Source organism: Amblyomma americanum, chromosome 4 (assembly GCF_052857255.1).
Source record: "Amblyomma americanum isolate KBUSLIRL-KWMA chromosome 4, ASM5285725v1, whole genome shotgun sequence".
NCBI lineage: Eukaryota > Metazoa > Arthropoda > Arachnida > Ixodida > Ixodidae > Amblyomma > Amblyomma americanum.
In genome coordinates, this window is record NC_135500.1 from 118,456,558 (window position 1) to 118,480,356 (window position 23,799).

The 23,799-nt window shown below is 48.3% G+C and overlaps 1 protein-coding gene and 1 pseudogene across 1 annotated transcript in view; one reads left to right on the forward strand and one right to left on the reverse strand.

Moving 5' to 3' along the window:
- Positions 1-4,402: 4,402 nt before the first annotated feature.
- The window catches only part of LOC144128269 (kelch-like protein 8), a 76,677-nt gene continuing 57,280 nt past the window's right edge, over positions 4,403-23,799 (forward strand). The window contains exon 1 of the mRNA XM_077661551.1: positions 4,403-4,530. The gene's annotated coding sequence lies outside the window, so the exon portion shown is untranslated. The remainder of the gene's footprint in view (positions 4,531-23,799) is intronic.
- Positions 21,490-21,979, reverse strand: LOC144130323 (uncharacterized; annotated as a pseudogene).

Sequence of the window (23,799 nt, forward strand, 5' to 3'; positions counted from 1 at the left end):
GCGCGCTGGTCTCTCGTTATGGACCCATTTGCCTCCTCTCGCCGGCTGGCGGAGGGGAGAGGGACTAGTGAACCAACTGGGAGAGGACGCGGCGGGCAAGTCACGCCTTCGCCGCAGCGGGGCGCTGCTTGAGATAGCAGCGGTCAGCGCGCTCCGGAACGATCGCGCCGAGCTGAGCGCGTGCCACCGCCGATAGTCAAGTGTGCGTGGGTGGGTACCTGTCGGCACGTGTACCCGGAAGCGTTGGTTGTTTGCTTCCACAAAAACAATGCAATTTATTCGTTCCCTCCCGGACGTCGATCCGGGAAAGAAATGAAGCAGGTCCGTATAAAGTAAATACGATCGGGCGGCTGCGGTGATCGGGCGTACAGTTCCTAAACAATCAGATTTGGTATCTGAGAAGAGGCTCCAGGCGCAGAGCTAACCTGATCCTAGAGTTTACAGCCTTAACCAGCTGCGTCTAGCAAGTGGCGTGCCTACGGCTAGTGCGATTATAACCCCGGGAAGGCATTAGGACGACAGAACTGTAAAGTCAGTATTGGCTGTTTACATACAACATGGGGCCTGTCGGCGGGCCGGAGGCTAGATGACGACAGAAAGGTAACATATAAAAGAGCAACAAAATACAGGTCTCGAAATGACAACTATAGAATGACAAGTAGAACCTCAAAATGTTAGGATACCTCACACTGAGCCGTAGCCCAACATGCACTGCATCTTTTAATAGAATTCATCAAAGCGTTTGAAGAGTGATCCAATGTTATATTTTTATATGTACTGTACTCGGACACCATTGTCCTTTACTGTTCGTCTTCCCGTGTTGTCACAGTGCCGTTGTATGTAATGTTCCCTTCTTGCATGCATGGCACTCGATGTCAATTGCAGTGAAGTCACCGAACCTGCAGAGTGGATTTTTTTCTCATATCAGCGAGGTGCGCTACGCATTCAGCATTCAAATGCTGATTCAAGTGGCCACGTTGAATGGACAGCATTCCTGCGAATATCTAAATTCGGGCTTTCAATTAAAAGACAAAATCTTCCACATTTATTTATTGCTCTCGTCATTTCTGCATACGTAAATTCGGCAAACAGTAGAGTCATTTGGTTGTCCTATTTGAAAGAAATACGCTATTGCAAACGAATAATAAACGTTGCATTATCAAAGTACGATTGCACACGCTCTTTTAAAATGCACCTGAGAGGGCTTCTGTTGAAAGATCTCGAGTTAGCGTATTTTAACCGTGAAGCTTGAAAAATGCGTATTGGAACATAACTAAAGTAATTTTAAGCCTTCTTACAAGTGGTACCTTCGTCTTTGTGACTAGGCAGAGAAATGAACCAATAAATAGTCCATTAATAAAAATCCATTCCAAAAAGACGAAGGCTGCGATTTTACTGTTAATTTAAAAAGTGCTTTCCTCTTCAACTGCAGTAAAGTTTTACTTCCACCGTCGGCAAATTATAGTAATACATACAATGGCGAGCACCATTATTTCTGTAACAATAAAAATAAAATTTGCTCAAAATAACCTCTCATATTGCTTTGCAGCGCCCCTCTCACGATTTTTTTTGCAAAGAATTGTTCAGACCACAAGAGTCAACGATTCCCCAGCAACTCGAGCAGACGACGAAGTCACTGTGGTCATTTAATTCCTCAAAGCGGACGGAACCAGCTCTTCTCGTTTCAAATGTTTAAAACCGCACCGTCGACACTTCCGTCAACAGCGCCACGCGCGCTCACCGGCTGCAACCGGCGCGCACCAGTCCAGCTGCTGCTTCGCGGCGGTTTCCCCACCCATTCTGACTATGCCACCATTTGGCAGCTTCCAGGGGGCGCCACCTACCAGCTATTTCGCAGCGCCATCTGCGCCGGTTCAGAATAAGCGCGCGCCGGCGCCAGCCGGCCACGAGGAGCGAGCGGCGCGGCCAAATTTATTGCGCTCGGCTGCCGCATCGAGACACGCGACGCGACGACTTCGGGTCCCGTAGCCCTGGACCGCTGCGACGCGGCGGCGCCGGTGTGTTACCACTTTTTGCGACCGCTGGCTCGAGCGAGCAGTTGGGGCCCCGAACCGCGGCGAGGAGGTGGCGTCGCCGAGACGGCTGCGAGATGACGCGACGCGTTACAACGTGTGCGTTCTGTGGAATGCCGCGCCGCGTGCACCTAGCGAAACGCGCGCGCGCGCCAGCGTGGGACATAGTTCAAACACTTGCCACAGGCGCTCGCGATGGCGCTGCCATCGGCGCTCGCTTCCGTCCGCGCTCGGTGCAAGGCGTTGCTCGGTGTCGCGTCACTGCGGCTCAAACCAGGCTCAAACACCGGGTTCGACACAACGGGAGAAAGTTTATAAAGGGAATTGATTCTAAACTGCTTACACGGAAAACAATTATGACATTGATAGACTGAAAAACAAAGTGGCGCGATTTATTTAATTTTTTTCACACGACTTGGACCAGGGTTTTGAATATAAGTTGTACGTCACTAAATATAGCGGACTGTACCTTCAGCTTGACCAAACAAAAATTCCCTCAATGTCTGCATAGTTTGTTCGACCTTGTACCAACTAGCTTAACAATCCACCTTGTTAACATTCGGCTCAGATTAGCTTAGTCGTTACGGGATTCGCTAAGGTGGCATTTTGAGCCAGTGGGTCTGACAGAGGGAAGGGGAGCGCTCCAAAAATAAATGTTCGGTTGAAAGCGCTCCTTTGTTCTCTCACTGTGCCCTATCGCTTCCGCACTCTATCTCTTACGGGTTGTTTTTTTCTTTTTGTGTTTGTTTGTGTGTGACGAAAAATTCCGAAAACAAGTAAAACGTGGTAGGCATGTAAGAACACAGGCAAGGACTCAACATCTCTTACACCCACCACTGAAGCTTTTATAATAAAAACAACGCTTTCTACTTTTACGCATTTCTCCATCAATTCAGCGCGCTGCATCCTGGAGCGAAGTTACAAAAACAACAGGGCATCAGAAAAGGGAAATCCTGTTCACGCCATCTGTTTGCTTGTTCACCGCCTACAGCATTACTCTCCTATAGCTCTCAAATGGTCAAATGCGGCATTGTTTTCAGCGTGTTCAAAAGTGATGAAGAAATAAGGAGAAATTTATCACTAAATTAAATAGGAATGGACGTGGCGGGAGCACATCAAAAGAAAACAGCTCGTCAAAAAGTTTCCTTATCTTCTCATGACACGCATGGCCCATTCCCACCGCACGAGGTTGAATTATAAACTTCTACAGCGTCCAAGGGGCACATGACATTTGCCTCAATCTTACGTTCAATGCCTCTTTTTTTTTTTACTGACGTAAAACGAACATTCTCACCATCCTGTTTGAAAGTAATGTGCTTTGATGTCGCTTCTAGTGCCTGCCATTTCAACGCCGTTGTAGCAGCTTGTGTAGTCGGATATAACTTACGCTTGCAGTGAAGCTCTTTCCACAGTCATGACCGCCACACACAGTTCGTCGCGAGAGGGAAATAGTACACTGTTACCTGAATAAAAAAAAAACTAATGGCAAGTCGAAATTAAAAGCGCACGACGCATGACAGGTACGCGACTTGTTAAAACCGCGCGACGTTAAAATGTTGATTTTGCTTACTGCTATGATTGATAAGCGGAATGCCGTATTTGCTCGCGTGATTTGCACACCCTTTTTCCTTTAAATTAAGGCTTCAAATCTGCTATGATTGATAAGCGGAATGCCGTATTTGCTCGCGTGATTTGCACACCCTATTTCCTTTAAATTAAGGCTTCAAATATGCGGTGCGCAAATTACGCGAAAATTTTCTGAACGCGTCCTACAGAGTTCATATCGAGTAATATATTCTCTGTATATTGCCGCCTATACGTAGACCTCCCAAAAAAGTTGACTCCAAATATAAGACCACCTTACGAGCTCAGTGGTTATTGTGCTCGGCTACTGAACTGAAAGACGCAGGTTCGATCCCGCCGCGGCGGTCGCGTTTCGATGGAGGCGAAATTCTAGACACCCGTATACTGCACGATGTCAGTGCATGCTAAAGAACCACAGGTGCACGGTCTAAATTATCCAGAGCCCTCCACTACGGCATCCCTGATAGCCCGAGTCGATTTGGGACGTCAAACCCCACAAAACCACAACCACGCATACACACTCCCACCCCACCCCACATTTCATAGTTACCCTAGGGATGGCATGATGGACGTGCTCAGCTCTAAGCAACAAAATTAAACGCACAACTAAACAATCGTGAAGCCGGCAGTGGGAGGCAAAGGAAGTAACGGCCGATAAAACGGCGCCCTCGCGTGTGGCCCGGCTGATTAGCGGAAAACCGAACAGGAAACGGTTGGTTAGTTTCGTATTCGGGCGCGCGCGCAAGAGTTCGTCCAGGAAAGCGACAGTCAGCGCGAGAGAATCGGGTAAACGGCGCGCAGTTCATGCACTCACCATTCGCGCCTTTGGCAGCCGCACACGGCAACGCCAGGCCTGCCTTGAGCGCACCCGCGTGCAAGCTAGCGATCTGGAGCGGCAAAAACCTCGAAATATGTGAGTTTTTCATTTTTTTAAAATGCGGGAAAAAAGTTGGGGGACACGTAAGCCTTAAAGGTACGACGCGATAAGGTTGTTGGGCTAATGCCCACATATGAAGACTTGTTCACTGTCTTTTAACATGCTTAGATTCGGGGGTGGGGGGGGGGAGGGGGTCGGAACGCTGCAGCGGTTATGTGATGCGCCGCTGCTCTGTAATGGAAAGTGTTGCCACCGGTGGGGCTATCTCTCGTGATCAATCATTAATTTAACTGCCACCTACCACGCTACGCAGTTTCCTCACAGCCCGGTGGGTGGGTTGTGATGACGTCACAAGGCCACGTGGCCTATAGGTGGCCCACCTACTTCCTATGTTGCTTATCTGGGGATTTTTCATGAGTTTTTCGCTCACGGTAAACGATGCCAACGGCGACGCCAGTTTTTCTGCAACGCTAGCTCCTTAACGCTATCGAGGTAAAAGTTGGGGGTGTGAAAATTATGCGCCAGCGCAAATTACGCGAGTTCATGCGGTAATCAATACAGCACCGTGCTGGCCGTGTGCTGCTGTTGCCAACAGCTGTTGTGTTGAGTTGCATCCTAACATAGTAGCTGTCTCCAAGGCCGCGCAGCCGCTATATTGGGTTTTCTGCAAAGTGTTGTGATACTCCGTTGGATTTATGCTCTTTTCCTTGAATTCTTAGTCATTAGCGGGTGTCTCGCTCAAGGCTTGCTGTCTAATTAACCGGTAATTTTCGCAAAGCTGAAGAGATTAAAAAGGTTCAGCCACTGGGGATTAGCAAAAAAGAAATACATTCGACACTATTTTAGGTAGAAGGAGCTTTGGGATAATATATAGCACGTAAAAGCCCCGTGTGATCAGTCCGCCCCTAGCTGTTGCGGCAAGAAAAGAGAGAAGCGAATTTTCAGGAATCAGCCGGTCTAGACATGAGGCCAGCTGTTGTAGTAAGAGTGGACCAGCTTTAATACAAATCAGCCGCAGTTCAGTCAATAGGCTTCAATAAGCCAGGCGCACAAGGGCGGAATGAAAGTGCCATTACTTTACGCGAGAAGAAAGCGTGCTAAAACAAGCCTTTATCACAACAGACCTGGTTTTTTTTCTAGCATCTTACTTGGTCTGCGGAAGCCCATCAACTGAGCGGCCCTTGTCAGTAGGGCCCGGACTTGTAGCCTTCTCCTTTGTGTAAGATGGTTTATCACCCTGTACACCATCAGTGTCATCCACGTAGTCATCGCGATCATCATCATTGCCAGCCGTTCCATGCCTCATCGACGCCTCAACGCTCAATGAAGTGAGAGGGACACTTCGACTCACGACTCACGACAGCTCCGGCACGCCGGTAGAGTGCAACGAGAACCTGCCAAAACAACTTGGTGTCATAGCCGGTAACAAGTGCCGCAGACTGTGCGACTGCGACTGTGCAATGTATCCATCCGACACAAGCTTATGGGGCGCAATGCTATCGTGAAAAAAAAAGTAGTGTCATCGTCATCATCTGTGTACGAAGCCCGAAATACGCATATGAAACTCCATTTTGAGAGCACGAATCGCAGAGTCCACCGTTAAACCTAAATCTATGTCCGCTGGATGCAAATAAATTTTTGCCGCAAAGTCATATTCCATAAACGTACGATATCGGCCGTCCATGCAAAAGGCTTACATCTTTACAAACAACAGCAATGTGTTTTTGCGATGAGTTGGTTATAAGCACTCACTTACTGCCTGCGCTCAAACAAGAGATGAACTGCGACCAACACACGCCTTCCGCGCAAGCTCGGATGGAAACGGTGTTGGCGCTCCCGCGGACTTTCGACAAAGCTTCTTCGATGGCGACGCTTCCCGATGCATTAGCCTGGAGCTTTCGGCGGAGGATTTCGGGATTTTGTTTTTGCTTTCGTCCGCCCCAGCTTCTGTCTGTAGCGGGTGCTGTGCCTCGCGAACTTGGAGACGGGAGCGCGTCGCGGCGGTACGCAGATCGCTCGCGTCGATTAACACTGCACGCGCGGGACTCAGCGCTGCAGGAAACCGGTCGAGTCGGGGGTTGCGCCAGCGCTGCACCCAGCACAGTTGAATGCAGCGCTCATGAAGCATACAACTATGAAGCACGAAGCATGCGTGTTTAGCGAGGTGAGTCAGAATGTGGGAGCTACAGGTATACAAGGCGTTTAATTCTTTTTCAACGCAGATTCGACCAAACAGAATAGGAATTTAAAACTCGACTAGAAATACGCAGTAATAATTAGATTGATATTTGCATAAATGCTTGAGCGAGAAATTCGCCTGGTCATGTAGCCCATTTTCAAATGCTGCTAGGTAGGTAATAAAGTGTTTTTACAACAGTATGTACTGAACAAAATTGCACAACAGTAAAACATCGTTATAACGAAATTGTTTATAACGAAATAACGGATATAACAAAGGATTGACGATTCCTCTTGGAAGCTTTGTCAACATGAGCTATAACGAAGCTACGGCTTTAACAAAGTAATCGCCGGGCCCCTTCAACTTCGTCATAATGAGGTTCAGCTTTAGTGTATAACGACTAGTGCTTGCTAAGTGCGCATGCGCGTTGCTCCTGCTTATGCGCAGTCATTCCGCTGCCTTGCAATGTCCACGCCGTGCTTTCCTCCGGTGTGACTTGCAGTCCGGAACAATCCTCCTCACGCATGTTGTGCTACTTGTCGGAATATTTCTCTTCAAAACATTGCTGCAATTAGTCTGCGACATATTACTCCATTCGTGTATCACTAAGGCTCGTGTAAGCAGTTCTCTAAAGTTTTATCTTCAAAAAATAATTTGACTGGCATAGTGTATTCGTAGTTGCGAGTGCAGCCCCGTGAGCAGTTCAGCTGATCGCTACCCTCGTGTTCACAAGCTTTGTTGTCATTCATCTTAGCCTAAAGCTCATAACAATAAGCATCCTCTTACGACAACCAGCTGTCGGCGAGACAGACCTCACGGTGACATTGTCTCGTGAAGCAATTTGACACAGTTTAAACCAATTGCTCTTCATGGCTGAGCGCTCTGATAGGTGCTTGCTGTAAAATGAAGGGGTATGATAATTGCAGCGAAAAGAATGACTGACGAGGTAAGGAACGGCGGCGCGTTGATAACGGCACAAGAAAAGGACAACACATGCGCACGCTACCCACTGTTTATTACATACATACATATTTATTTGTCACAGTTACAAGTTGAAATAAGTGTGCCCGCGGAAGCGCAAGTGCGCTTGTGGGCGGGTCACGGCAATCAAACGAAGTAGAGGCTCAGTATTGACGAAAAAACATAGTTTCCTGTATGTAGAAACAAAACAAATACTATACAACAAAGCTTATTGCAATAAGACACATAATATTCCTAAATACAAAAAAAGAACAATATCACTAATGCACACTGCCAAATTAAGACACTTATTTACACAGGTTCAAAAACAACTTAAACAACCTAGATTCACATGGGATGGCAAACTCAGAGTATTTAGAGCATTCTTGAGCTGAGTGTTATAAATATGCCTCCTTTCGTCTAATTGTCACAGTTGGTGGAGTTGTCACAGTCACAGTTGGTGGAGTGCGCATGTTGTTCTGTTCCTGTGCCGCTGTCGTTGCGCCGCGGTTCATCTCATCTTGAACCACTCGTCCCCCCCCCCCCCCCCCCCCCCGGGCTGTTGTTCTGAACAGGCGATTAAGACGCAACATCGTTTTCAAAGGGTTCAGTTAAAAGGCCAGAAATGGTGTGGCGGTTATGCGAATCATTACCGCAGAAAGATCAACGAGGTACAATGCACATAAGTATATGATTCACACCCGCAAGGAGCAAATAAATAAATAAATATAGAAATAAGAGTTGAACCAGCGCCACCAAAACAAAGTATAGCCCAAATATGATCAACTCAACAACCGGCCGCCCGCATGGTTCCTCTTACCTCATCAGCACCGGCCTCGACCTCCGTGACAACTGTGGGGACTCATTGTAGCGCATATGCCACGAACAATGTGCCTGCGAGGGCTTTCAATAAAAGACGTGTCTCACTCGATCACTATAGATTTTACGGCATGTCGAGGGCTTTCATCGTCTGTCGAGCTCTTCGCGCTTTATTTTCGACCTCTATAACGCTGTGCCCCCGTATCTCGCGACAAGTGCCATTACGAAACAGAAGCCGCTGTGCTTGTAGCTAAATGATTATGATTCTAGCGTCGCGCCTGTGAAACAGGCCTGAAGCTGTAATCTCCTAATTTCTATGTCATGCGCTTCGCTGCGGAACCTTATAGAATGGCTTAGTACCATTCTCACGATGGTTCAATATCCTCCGATGTCTCGGCCAACACTTATCGCTGTCCGCTCTCATGCGTTCTTTGTACTTTCGAGTCGTTAGTCGCATGGAGTCATCCTATTCTCTTGACCCCTATTTATATTCCCTCCACTGTCGTATGTGTGCAAGCAATCGTACGCGCAGGCAATTAGAAATCTCCGACAACTTTCCCCCTCTCTTTTCAGTCAACGTCGTCTTCCAACGGGCGAAGGATGCTCGCTGCCCGCGCTCAGGCACTGCACCGTTTCTCCAGCCGAGAAGACAGCCTGGCGGCGACGTTGCCTTGGCGGAGCGGCCTTGCTACACTGAACCAGAGTATGCGAAGCATTCAAGTTCGCTGCAACCTTGCCGACGCCTCTTTCGCTTCGTCGCCACCGTCTCAGCGCAGCCTTTCTCTTTCTGCCTCGAGTCTGGTACAGACCTTCGCCGTTACGGGCAATCGTTCGCGGCGGCCTTGACGGTGCCTTGACCGCGTGTCTGCAGCGCGACGTCCCGTTGTCGTGCACTGCAGAGGTCGCTGTCGCTGCTGCCTCCTTTTATTTGTATAGCGCCATCAGCAGTCCTCCTGTGTTTTTCGATCTGTTTTTCTCATCTGTCCCTTTCTCTCTACCTTAGATAGGCCATATCTCGAGGAGACAGCCGAGTCTGTCTGGCGTGCTGGGACTCTCGGGGATGCGGAAATTTCCAGTGATGCCGTGAAGGAAGGAGTGTCTCCGATCACAATCCGTCTATATATATCAATACAGCATGGTACAACAAGTGCTTGCGATGCACCGTTTTCTAAAAATATAGTTCGGTAACTATCTACAAACTAGAAGCACTGATATTAATCATGCGGCTAATGTACCGCAAAATATCGGGTGAATGCTTTCAAAATGAGGGTCGCCTGCAAGTGATCAGCATTAAGCGAATTATCCAGGACGTTTTCTTTGTTTTAATCAGTGCTTACACGGCTTAAAAGGAATAAAATTTGAGGCTTGGTTTAAAGCACTGCTTAAAACAAACAGCGCTTCTCTCTCCTTGTGCAATTCCTTGAGATGCGCTCAGGGATCACGACATCAAGGTGCATAACGGTTGCCCTCATTTAGCGTGTTGCTGTCTGCGATCGATTAACTGCCAATGCGCTTCACCTAACAAAGACAATCCATCATCTATTGTTTGCGCAGGAAGTTTAAGTTGAAACACGAGTTCCTTGAAGTGCATTTCCGGTGGCTCAGTTACAAAAGCCCCATTAACACTGCGGAGTACGCTACGTCGATTTGCGTCTCAAGTGAGCACGCGTATAATACAAATGGAGGTAAACAATCAATAACATAGAGTGGCGGTAAAAGTGCCTTCATTTAACCTCGAAAGGAAGCTGCGTAAGAAATAGGACTTCTGTAGCCTGAATGCTCGCGCTGCATTTCAACACGATGACGTAAAACATGAAGCAAATTCACCTTACGTTAAATTGGTTCGCCGTATGCATTCATAAGTTGCACAAATATTTGTATGCAGCTGGAAATGTTAAAGAACATTCTGAACATCTTAACTCTGTATTTACTGATTATTAGAAACAGACGTCTCTTTGGTCGTATTTTCACTAAAATGCATCTCATGTTACAACTGATAAATGACTTCAACCCAATCAAGCCGCGAAGGAGTGGTTTTATTTATTGAGCTCATGTCTCCTTTCTTCCTCGCGCGCAGTTCAGTGCTCATGGGAACAAAATAGCATACGCATGCGGTAACACTGAATTGCCGATACATCCCGTCTTATGCGTCGGCAGCTGAACGCAGAAAACGCCACTTCTATCGCCACATAAAAAAAAAATGTCCGAGAATAATTACGGACTTCAACCGACGGTTCCCCCAGAACTGACATATGCGTTTAAGTGGCACAAGAGACTGCTCGCACATGCAAAAAGATCGTCATACTAGCGCTTGCTTCCACAAGCTAAGCCTATAATAAAACAGCACCGTCTCCCAGTACTCCTTGCACCGATCACAGTTGTTGCAAAAGCTTCTTTATTACTGGTTTGCGTTCGATGTCCAACTGTGCCTCCTGTCCACCATTTCAGGGGCCATCAGGATGCTATTGCGAAAACAAAACAAAAAGTACGCCAGAAACAACGCCACCGTGATGGCGGCCGTGATGGCGATTGCTATGGACTCCAAGCTCTCTTTCTTGTCCAAGGAAAACAAGTGGTTCTTTATTTATTCAGCTTCTTGCGAATAGCAGCAACCTGCGGAGAACACCTTTTGTGATTCCACTGCATATCTCACTGATTTTATCAGTAAACTTGCTATTATAGAATGGCACGAAGTACAGTAGTCCACAGACCTGCCTAGAGCACTCGAAAGGCGCATCCTCTAGCATTTCGCCTCCATCCTTCGATGGAGGCGAAACTCTAGAGGACCGTGGACTGTGCAATGTCAGTGCACGTTAAAGAACCACAGGTGGTCGAAATTTCCGGAGCCCTCCGCTATAGCGTCCCTCATAGCCTGAGTCGCTTTGGGACGTTAAACGCCTACAAGCCCAACCCAATTATAATTATTTAAGGATCGTAGGCTAATACCACGGGCTGCCCCATGCATACCAAAGTCTAACGCATCGCTTGAAAGAAGAAAACACGTAAGCAGAATTTAGTGCCTAGAGTTTAAGAGTAAAGCTTGCTTAGAGTCGTAATGCATTAGCTACTTTTTTTTTTTTTAGCGAGCTTCTGGCTCAGTGACCTCTAACTTCATGCCTTAATGCCCTGTTCCTCTGCGCAGTTACTGCACTCAACTCACTACGCACTTACACGTGAGAAAAAGAAAAAGAAAATAAAGAAAAGAGCCCAATGTGTTGAATGAATACGAATCCTCAGTATTTACACCACAAAAAAAAAAAAGAGCGTACACCTCCAAGCACGACTCTAACGGGAGAAAATGCCTGAACGTATCAACACGAAGAGCCCTGAGAATCAATGATCTCAGAGTGTCTCAACTTTCCGCCTGCCATAAAACGAAGAAGGCCCGCCCTGCGGTCATCGTCCCGTGCTCGGTGAACCACTCATTTAGTCAGCGTACCACTACACGAACCCACAGAGAAGCAAGCAAGAGGGCGCTACCCGAGTTGTACCAGACAAGTCGGTCGGTTTTCTGGAAGCTCGCCCGAAACCGTGCAGGAATTTCACGCCCCGTGGGATTCTTTTTTACCGTCCCTTTTCCCCTCGGCGAGTGCTGCGGTAAGACTTCGACGGGGCACGACGCCCGCAGCATCGTTAATAAACTCCGGCCTCTCTTTTTGCCCTTCTCGACTCAACGCGGAGCCGTCCTCGCTCGGGGGAGACTGGCCCTTAATGAGCTCCCCTCGAAGCGGAGCAGACAACGCACACTGGCACTGCACACGCGCACCCGGAGGTTGTGCCGCCGTGTGTTGGGCCCCTCGCAATCCGTCTTCGTGCGCGCATGAAGCAGGCTTTGTGCCAGCCTCGATAGCCTCCGCTTCCCTCCGACGCGTCGACCCCCGTCCCAAGCTCTCACATTCGAGGAGAGGGACGAGAGGGTGCTGTGGCGGGAGACGGTGAGTTTTTGGAGCACACCAAGAATTTATGGCCCTGGCACACTCTTTGACCTTACAGTTACTTTGGAGCCATAAAAACATGTAGTCGTCATTGTCATCGTAATCATTATCGTCGTAAAGTGGGTATAACCCAAGTGTCAGGTGCGCAGTGACGCAAGGCGAGTAGGTTATACCACTATAACGGATCAGCTGTTAGCTCAGTGTTAGTAGTACGCATCATATAATGGACCAATGGCGTGACTGTAGATGTATCGCCAATTCCGCTTACCACCAGAAATGTAACGTGTATTATGTAGCTGCTTTCTAAATGCATAATATGTGGCATTTACTTCTCCACAAGATAATCATTCGGAAGGATAATAATCTCACTATAGTTGGTACCAGAGGTGGGCAACCTCATGAGGTTGACCTCAACCTCAAAATGGAGGTCGGCGACGGCTCGCAATTTTATGAATGAGGTCAGCAAATCAGATCTCAACCTCACACGTGAGTTTGAGGTGTAGTGAGGTCGTCATTCAGTGTGGTCGAAATTTTGAGGTCGAGATTTTTTGCAGTTGCCGCGGCTTACTCTGACGAGTGCCGCTTCCGAGTTGGAGCGCGCCACCGCAGTGTTCATGCAATGACTCTTGGTGTGGCGGTCGGCGGCTCAAGCTCCCGGAAGCGCGCACAGCACATAACTCACGTTGACCCGCGGTAGCTTTGTTTGATGCCGCAAACAAATAAGTTCAGTCCAATGGGCACGCTATAAATTCGTCGCAGCGCAGATGGCCCAAACCAAGACTGCTTCGTGCTCATGCTCGTTTCCGGCGCCGACGTCATGGCTCTTTCCTTGCAGTCGAGTAAAGGGATCCTGCTGTACGTTACACGGTGACTTAACAGAAACTGGAGCAGTCGGCACAGGCCAGAGAATGTGATTCAGGTGGTTCCTAGCAAGGACACATGCTGATTCGATGAAAAAAGAACGAAGCCAGAAAAACCTGCATAACACCGTCGAAGCTTTTGATCGGCGTCTTCCGCTTTCGAATCTCACACTATACCTGTGTATGTTCCCGTTCCGTAATGCAAGCAGATGCAAATATAATTTCACTTTTATAGTCTTCCGAATAACCTCTCTTTGGTCTCCTGTTCCTTGTCGGAAATTCACATATTATGACGAAACACCGCAGCACGGGGTGAACGTACCAGCATAGCGCTATTATAGCGGTAAAAATATGCATAACTATAATTAATGTATGATGATGTGGTAGCTGATTCTTTTTCCTTGATTTTTAATGAAGATGTGTGAATAGAACTGACTACGTGCTGCCGCTGTGCTGCTGAGTCGATGTTTCAAACCTTCTAATGCGGCGTTTAATGGGAGTTGAGTTTCCTCTTCAGGTGGCGATGAGAGGAAACACCTTGTCGATGACGAAATCTGGGTGTCTTGATGACCCGGTGATTCTAACTCGCAAACATTCACGTTACTCGAGGAAAGGAGAAGGTTAACTATCTATTTACAACATAAATAAAACGAGAAGAAACGATCAAGGAGGAAACTATTTACAACATGACTAAACCGTTGATCAGACGAATTCAGCCCTAGTTCAACCCAGAGCGCTTACTTTTAACCCCTCTGTCTCCGCCCTTAGCGGGGACAGCAACCAATAAGGTTACAAGCGACTCACATCACCAATCAGTGGTTAGGGAAAGAAAAATAAGGTTTCCACCAACTAATCACAGATTGGGGAAAGAGTACTGATTAAACAATGGTCGGAGAACGGGAAGCCAAAAATCTGCAATTCCCTCGACCAGCCAAACATTTGGGAAAGGAGAGGTTGCAATCAAACACACAAACAGCACAAACACGACTGCCATTTCCCACGGCACCACAATTAATGCATTCCTAACATTGTCATCTGTTTTCTCTTTCGCACACGTGCATGCGAGACAAACATATGCCGAAGAGACGATCACTCGATGTTATTTACAGAAAAAAAAGAAGACAGTCGTTAAGGAAAGAATGAGCTTAATGGTCACTCGATCCTACCCAGCCGTATCTCCTTCATTCGCGAAGTCTCGGCAACCCTTTGACGCCGTACACATGTCGACAGCTGTACCTGGTTAGGCTTCTTCGAGACGGGTTATGCCCGTGACTGCGCGGAGAAAACAAGGACATCCGCTGCAAGCAGGGGAGGTAGGGACAACACCGGTTGTCGACGCCCTTAGTTGGCGACGCGCTGACCGCATTACAACCACTTCCGTCCCCACTGGTGCGGCCCTCCTCGCGAACACGAGACCGACTAGTTCGCTGAAAGGTCAGCGGACTTCACAGTGGTGCACACTGTTGTTAGCTTCTGTTTTTTAAAAGTGAGCGATTTTTGTTTGTAATCATCCTCTTTTTTTTTTCTGCTATGTGATTAGATAGGTTGACGGCGTGCTTTGCAGACGACCATGGCACTGCTAACACCTCTATCTTTCCTTTAACTATTTTGCAGATGCCCATCGTTCACCTTAAACTGCTTCGCAGAATGCTCGCGCGGCACTCGCGGGTAAAAAACGTCGAGAATGCTGCAGCGTACCATCGATTAGTTCAGTTTTGAAGGAAAGCAAGTGATTGACTCAGAGCAGCTTGTCTCACAGTGGTGGACGAAATGGTACCCAGAATTCTGTTCAGGAGTATAGTATTTAGGCGTTTTTATTTTGTCCAGGGTTGGGTGGGGTGCCTGAAAAAGATTTCGCTGCGGCGAAATTTGAGCGGAGAGCCGTGGTGCTCTTGAAAGAGAGAGCACCTCACGCTGCCCATTCTAGGCCAGTTGTTTTGGCCCGTGTGATTTCAATAGTCGGCACAATGTTCGAAGAAGTAATCTAGCCCATTCCTGCAAAGTGCAGCGGGATCGTCGAGTCATCGGAGAATTCCCAGGACTTTGGAACCATTACCATCGCCACCTGGAGGAAGTGGCGGAAACGGGGACCGCAGTCGTGGCCTAGTGGTCTGGGCGTCCGCTTCGGCTGCGGGAGGTGGTTGGTTCGAAACCCACCGCCGGACACCCACCGGTAAAAGTGGGTACAAGCCACCTCGGCCCGGCGCCCGGCTTCTTCAAGGGTGTGTGTGCTTGGGGAGGCTCCACAAACCCCGCTGCGAACCATCGGGGGGTGCCGCATCGGGGAAACACTCAGCCTGCGAACAGGTGGAAACAAGTGAAGAGCACACTTGAATTCACCCCCCAGTCCGGCTGTGCGTCTTCATGAGAAAAAAAAAGGCCACAAATGGGCTTATACCGCACGAGGTGGATTTAACGTTGTTGACGGCGGAACTTATCGCTGATCCGTCAGAGCAACTGTGGTCAAGACCCTTTTCAAGAGCATCTCACGCAGAAGAGCCCAGCACGAGCAGAAGGCTCGTACTCTCTAACCAGCGTCAAGTAATGTCCTTCGTCAGAATCGATTTAGAGTATCACTGCGGTCATGGGCTAGTCCGGCTTTTCGGCCGTCCGACTTCGTGAGAAAAAAAAAAGCCACAAATGGGCTTCTACCACACGAGGCGGATTTAGCGTTGTTTGCGGCGGAGGAGGAGGAGGAGGAAAAACCTTTATTGAGCTCTAAGATTGGTGAGATTCGCGGAATCAGATGGTGTCTTCGATCTTCTTAGCAATGGCCATCTGCCCCTAGACCAGGGCTCCGCTGGATGCTGCTGCCAGCTGAGCCCGTCGGATTAGCCCAAGTTGGACGTCCTGACGGTCGCTGGAGAGCATTCCTTCCCACTGCTACGCACTCAGGTTTGGTATTATTGGTACCGGATTTATCTCCTGGCACGCCCACGTTATGTGGCATAGCGTGGGTGTTTCTTGGCACCATGGGCATTTGTCTGTGTATTGTGCGGATTGTATCTTACTGAGTGTGTTCAAGTTCGGATATGCGCCCGTTTGTAGCAGCCTCCAAGCTACGGAGTCTTCTCTGGGGAGAGATTTGTGCGGTGGGGGGATACCGCTTCCTGCTGCCCCTGTAGTGGTTGAGTATAGCCGAGTACTCTCTAGGGACTGGCTCGGCGTCCTCGAGACTGATATCGTAGGGGGCTCGGTATGTAGTGTATCCTCGAGCTACCTTGTCGACCTCTCGGTTGCCTTCCACGTCTGCGTGTTCTGGCTTCCACGCTATCGTGTGTTTAACTGGGTTTTCTTCTTGGGTGCGTCTTGTGCGGTGACCTCCAGAGCGGAGTATGCGGAGCGCTCTGTGTCCTATCCTGCCTAACGTGTAGTTTCGGCATGCCTTTTGAGAGTCGGTGAGAATGGTTAGGGACCGCTTAGTCCGGTAGCCCTCCGCTGCCGCTAGAGCGACGGCCGCTTCTTCAGCCTCGGTTACCGTGCAGTCTCGTAGCGATGCGCTAACAATTTCTCGTGTGTTCGAGTTTATCACCACCGCTACCATATTGGGGTTGACTTGCCCTGTTTTCCTAGGGTATGTGCCTGCGTCCACGTGCACCGTTGTTTCCTGAGGGGCTAGTGATTTTTGTATGTAGTCGGCTCTCGCCTTTCTGCGTTCTTCATGTAGATGTGGTCCATGTTTTTAGGAATAGGGGCCACCCTGATGTCGCGTCGTATTTCGTCCGGGATATTTGCGGTTCTTTGTATTTAATTTGTTCGCTGCATCCTAGCCTGTGCAGTAGCTCCTTGCCAGTCGGGGTCTGTTGTAGTGCTAGCAGTTTCTCTGTAGATGTGCATTGGGGTATATAGGTGGAGTGCGGTCTTGTACGCTCTTCGGATTATCGCGTCGATTTGCTGGACCTCACTCTTGATTGGGTTGTAGTACGGGAGGCTGTATGCTACCCGGCTGATCACTAGGCTCCTGACCAGCTTTAGAGTGTATTCTTCCCGCATGCCCGATCGACTGTGGGAGATGCGCGTATTCATGCGAGCGACTTGTAGTGTTGATGCCTTTAGGAGGGCTATGGTAGGTGAGCAGCGCTGGTTCGACCGTATCCACATGCCCAGTATTCTTGTGAGTGCCTTCTCCGGAATCGGCTTCCCTTCTAGGTAGACGTCGAGTTTGAGCTCGCCGCTAGTTGGGTCTATGCGGTTCTGTTTTCCTCTCCATACTCTAAGCAGCACCGATTTCTCGGTGGAGCAGGCTAGCCCTGTCGCCCTCACGTAGTTTTCTACGCAGGTAGCGGCTTCCTGTAGTCTTTCTTCTTTCTCCTTCAGTGAGCCCGTGTTTGTCCAAATTGTAATATCGTCGGCATACATGGCATGTTTTATACCCTCAAGTTCCCTGAGCTGTTTCGCTAGGCCAATCATTGCTATATTGAACAGCGTCGGCGAGATGACTGATCCTTGGGGGTTCCTTTGTTAGGGGCGTAGAATTTCTCCGAGCGGAGTTCTCCTAGACCTATCGTGGCTGTCCTGTTAGAGAGGAAAGCTTTGACGTAACCGAATACCTTCCTGCCGCAGTTTAAGTCGTCTAGACCCGATAGGATGGCTTCGTGGCTCCGGTTGTCGAAAGCTCCCTTGATCATCATCATCATCATCATCAGCCTTACTACACCCACTGCTGGGCAAAGGCCTCTCCCATGTCTCTCCAATTAACCCTATCATTTGCCAGCTGCATCCACCCTTTGCCTGCAAACTTCTTAATCTCATCCGTCCACCTAACATTCTGCCGCCCCCTGCTACGCTTACTTTCTCTTGGAATCCACTCCGTTACCCTTAAGGACCAGCGGTTATCTTGCCTCCGCATTACATGCCCTGCCCAAGCCCATTTCTTTCTCTTGATTTCGACTAGGATGTCATTAACCCGTGTTTGTTCCCTCACCCACTTTGCCCGCTTCCGATCTCGTAACGTTACACCTATAATTTTTCTTTCCATGGCTCACTGCGTTGTCCTTAACTTAAGCTGAACTCTTTTCGTTAGCCTCCACGTTTCTGCCCCGTAGGTGAGTACCTGTAGGATTATGCTGCTGTACACTTTCCTCTTGAGGGAACTTGGTAAACTGCCACTCATGTCCTGCGAGAATTCGCGATATGTGCTCCACCCCATTCTTATCCTTCTAGTTATCTCCCTCTCATGATCCGGATCAGCTGTCACTACCTGCCCTAAGTAGACGTATTCCGTCACAATTTCTAGGCTCTCGCTGCCAATTGTGAACTGTTGTTCCCTTGCTAGGCTGTTGAACATTACCTTGGTTTTCTGCATGTTAATTTTTAGACCCATCGATCTGCTCTGCCTGTCTAACTCATTGATCATGATTTGCAGTTCACCTCCTGAGTGACTCAGCAAGGCAATGTCATCAGCAAATCGCAGATTATTTAGGTGTTCTCCATTTATTCTTATTCCCAACTGTTCCCAATTCAGGCCTCGAAATACCTCCTGCAAACATGCGGTGAACAGCATTGGCGAGATCGTGTCTCCTTGCCTTACGCCCTTCCTTATTGGAATTTTATTGCTGACTTTATGGAGGACTATAGTAGCTGTGCAGTTGCTATATATATCTTCCAGTATTTTGACATAAGGCTCTTCTACCCCCTGATTACGCAATGCCTGTATGACTGCTGAGGTTTCCACTGTGTCGAATGCTTTCTCGTAATCAATGAAAGCTATATATAGAGGTTGGTTATATTCTGCGCATTTCTCTATCACCTGATTGATAGTGTGCATATGATCTATTGTGGAATATCCTTTACGAAAGCCTGCCTGATCATTTGGTTGATTAAAGTCTAACGTTGCCCTGACTCTATTAGCGATTACCTTAGTAAATACTTTGTAGGCAACGGATAGTAAGCTGACTGGCCTGTAATTTTTCAAGTCCTTGGCGTCTTCCTTCTTATGAATTAAGATAATGTTTGCATTCTTCCAAGCTTCTGGTACAGTCGAGGTCATAAGGCATTGCGTATACAGACTGGCTAGTTTTTATAGCACGATGTCCCCTCCATCCTTCAACAGATCTGCTGTTACCTGATCCTCCCCAGCTGCTTTCCCCCTTTTCATTGCTTCTAAGGCTTTCTTTACTTCATCTTTCGTTACTGGCGGGATGACGCATTGCTGTGCACTGCTGTCTTTCTCATTAACGCTCTGATTACATTGGCTACTGTACAGGTCTGTGTAGAACTCTTCGGCTACGTTAACTATCTTACCCATATTGCTAATGACATTGCCCTGCTTGTCTCTTAATGCATACATCTGGCTTTTACCTATGCCTAGTTTCCTCTTCACTGTTTTTAGGCTACCTCCGTTCTTTATAGCATGCTCGATTCTCTCCATATTAAACTTCCTTATGTCTGCTACCTTGCGCTTATTTATTAGCTTTGATAGCTCCGTTAGTTCTATTCTATCGGTAGGGTTAGATGCCCTAATGTTTTGGCGCTTCTTAATCAGATCTTTCGTCACCTGAGATAGCTTCCCGGTATCTTTTCGAACTGTCCTACCGCCTACTTCTACTGCGCACTCCATAATTATTGATGTCAGATTATCGTGCATTGAATGAACATCAAGATCATCTTCCTCAGTTAAAGCCGAATATCTGTTTTGCAGCGCTATCCTAAACTCCTGTGCTTTCCCTCTTACGGCTAACTCGTTAATGGTCTTCTTCTTCACTAGCTTCTTCCGTTCCCCCTTCAAGTCTAAGCTAATTCTAGACCTTACCATTCTGTGGTCGCTACAACGCACCTTTCTGAGGACGGCCACATCCTGAATGATGCCAGGTTTAGCGCATAGTGTGATGTCGATTTCATTTTTAATCTCACCATTGGGGCTCTTCCAGGTCCACTTCCTGTTTTCTCGTTTGCGGAAGAAGGTATTCATGATCCGTAAATTATTTCTATCCGCGAATTCGAATAATAACTCTCCCCTGCTATTTCTAGAGCCTATCCCATAGTCCCCTACCGCGTGATCGTCAGCCTGCTTATTGCCAACCTTCGCATTGAAGTCGCCCATCAGTACAGTGTACTGCGATTTTACTTTATTCATTGCCGATTCTACGTCCTCATAGAAACTTTCAACGGTCTGGTCATCATGGCTGGATGTGGGGGCGTAGGCCTGCACCAATTTCAGCTTGTACCTCCTAATCAGCCTAATTGCTATAGCTGCTACCCTCTCATTAATACTGTAGAGCTCCTCTGCGTTGCCAGCTATATCCTTATTAGTGAGGAATCCCACACCTAGTTCTCGTCTATCTTCTAATCCGCGATAGCACAGTATGTGTCCGTCCTTTAGTACTGTATACGCCTCACCTGTCCTCCTGACTTCGCTAAGCCCTATCACATCCCATTTAATTCCCGCTAGTTCCTCAAACAGCACTGCCAGGCTAGCCTCACTAGCTAAAGTTCTAGCGTTAAACGTTGCCAGGTTCAGATTCCAATGGCGGCCTGTCCGGAGCCAGAGATTCTTAGCACCCTCCGCTGCGTCACAGGTCTGACCGCCGCCGTGGTCAGTTGCTCTGCAGCCGCTGGGGACTGAGGGCCGAGGGTTGATTGGTTTGATCATAGAAGGTTGTGGCCAAGTACTACACCAGGGTGGTCAAATCCTGCTCTGGTGAGAGAGTGCGTTGTCGGCTCTGGTCTCTATCGACACGTGGATTTTTTTATTTAAACCCGGTGGAGAATTGCGCGGCACCAGGATTTGAACCCCGGTGCTCTTGCACGCGAGGCGGATGTTCTACCTCTACGCATCGCTGCTCCCTTGATATCTAGTGCCATTATTACGTTTTCTCCACTCCTCGAAATGTTACTTAGGACTTCTTTAATCTGTAATAGCACGTCTTGAATACACAGCTTGGCTCGATACCCGCGCGGGCTCCATTCCCGTGCCATGCACCCTAGAAAACCGAGCACCAGGCCCACAAGGACAGGATTTGAAGGCGCAGGCTCCTTTGCCAAGCCATGTAACCCTAGCAAGCCGAGCACCATGCCGGGACATAGCTTGTACCCATTTTGAGGAAACCGGTGGGTAACCGGCCGGCAGTGGGAGTCCAACCCACCACCTCCAGAAGCCGAGGTGGGTGCTCTACCGCAGCCGTGTGTCAGCGCTCACACGGTGTTGGGATTTTAAGGCGCGGGCTCCTTTCCCATGCCATGCAACCTAGAAAGCAGAGCACAAAGGCCGTGGAATGACTTGTACCCATTACAGCATGACCGGTGGGTGCATTTGCGTCCGAGCAGTACAAACTAAAGGTGTGCCGTAAAAGGGAAACATACGTCCGGGACATCAAGGGCCCGTTGTTCTAAATTCCGCATTGCAGTCGACAGTTCGTCCTCGTGGAGGCTCACTACTACTTGAGCAGCCCGTGGGAGGTGAGCAGCGTCTGCAGCTTGTTGTTGCGCTTCATGTCCTCGACGTCGGAGGCTCCGCCGAGGCACTGCTTCTTCACGAAGACCCGCGGCACAGTGCTGGCGCCGGTCATGTTGCCCAGCACTTTCTGGATGTCGTCACCATCCGAGCGGTTGTCCAGCTCCACGGCCAGGTACGACACGCCCAGCTCATCGAAGATCTTCTTGGCCTTCTTGCAGAAGGGGCAATAGCTCTTGGAGAATATCACCACGTTGTTCTTCGCGATGGCGTCGTCGACGAAGGCTTTCGCCATGGCTGCTTGCTCAGGGAGTTGCTGCTGCTGTTGCTGCTGCGATAAGCCGCTGCGATAAGCCGCTTTCTCCTAGCCTACGCCCCCAGCCCGTCCTTCAGTTTCTTTTTCCTCGACGCAAAAAAAAGTCCCTCCCAAGAACATCAGCATTATCATCTTTAATTATTAGCTGCAATTATTCGTGTTATCCCGCAGAATTATTGTCTTCGGTTGCTGATTATGCACAATATTTAATAAATATTCTGGAAACCTTTAGTTGGGCATCAGTATATCGACTTCCCTGGGCTCATAAAGATACACTATTATCATCGTCAGCATCATCGCCATCACCTCGAGGGTCAACGGTACAGTGACCTAGAATATCCAATATTCTAGTTCACTATATCAACGGCATGTGTCGTTGCATGATCGGTGCAGTATGCCACACATGAGAACTACCGCGTTTACTTGCTGGACAATTCGAATGTCATTAATATGGACCGAGCTATGGGCACTCTTTTCAATGCATCATGCGCGCATGTGTGGGATCCATTAGGACCTTGAAATGGGGGTGTGTGGGGACCTGGTATGGCGTCACATTACATCGTCGTCACGTGACTGGGTTTGACGTCACATTACATCGCTGTCACGTGGCCTGGTATCACGTCACTCATATTGTCGTCACTAATACTAATTAGCCCTAGCGTTACCTAATTACACCAATAAGCATTGGTTAGGCATGTTGATCAGTGTATGTTAATTAGGAATATTTATTTATGTGACATCATCTTCGTCACGTGACTCATAGGCTCGTGACGTCACATGGTGCCGTTTCATGCGGACACTTTTTTGAGGGTATGATCTTGAAACTGAGCCATCTAATGCTCTCGCATTAATAAAAGAAGCCGCTCGCTTCTACACAGACATAAATACAACGCTCTTGTGTTGGTGCACTACAGTCGCAGCTTCTTTTCGTAGGCAGCATACAGAGGACTGAACAGAGCGTTTGCTGGGGGGCAAAATTTTCATCTGCGCTTAGTGCTCTCGCTATGCCGGATAGAGCTGTAAATCTAAATATACTGATATGCGTCTGTGTAGCCGTCTCATTGCAAAGCATATCGGCAACCAGTTTCTTTACATTCGCTATTTTCAAGTCTAAGAAGAGTATCGTGATTCAAGAATACCTCAACCCCCCCCCCCCCCCCCCTCCTCATGCCCTCCCAATTTCTGGTAGATGGTGTAGAAGGTCTGTGTTTGCCAATTGCCGGTTCTTGCGTGAATGAGTGAGAGGTTTCAATACGAGAAAGTATACGCGAAGCAGTTGCCGAATATTGACACCTATAAACTTAGAATTACTTAGTGAAGCAAACTTAATGAAAAAAGTACCCTCCGAAGTACAGGTGGTAACCGCGTAAGGGACACCCCTGTCCGCAGGCCATAAACTCTCTGAGGGTTCATCCTAGGTTATAAGCTTCTCCTATTGCGTGCACATCAATAGTGTCTGTACACACCTTATTAAATAATTACAGACCGCTAAAGGCCGCTATTGTAATAACTAGTCATCACAATGCTACCGTCATCATTTCGGCTTTCCTGTCTCGCACGATTCAAAGAACTGCTTTCAACTGAAAAACTTCTAGATCGATTTTAGTTTTTTGTTTGTTTTCTGAGGTCGGGTAGCCGACGTTGAGGTGAGGTTGAGTGAGGTCGCCAGTGGCCTCAGGAAAAGTGGCCTCACTCAACCTCAACTGAACAGGTTGAGGTTGAGTGAGGTCGGCAAATTTTTTCTGAGGTTGAGGTGAGGTTGAGATTTTTGAAGCCAAATGTCCACCTCTGGTTGGCGCTACCGGTGTTCCTATACAAAAGCTTCCTCTATGCGAGCTGTGTAA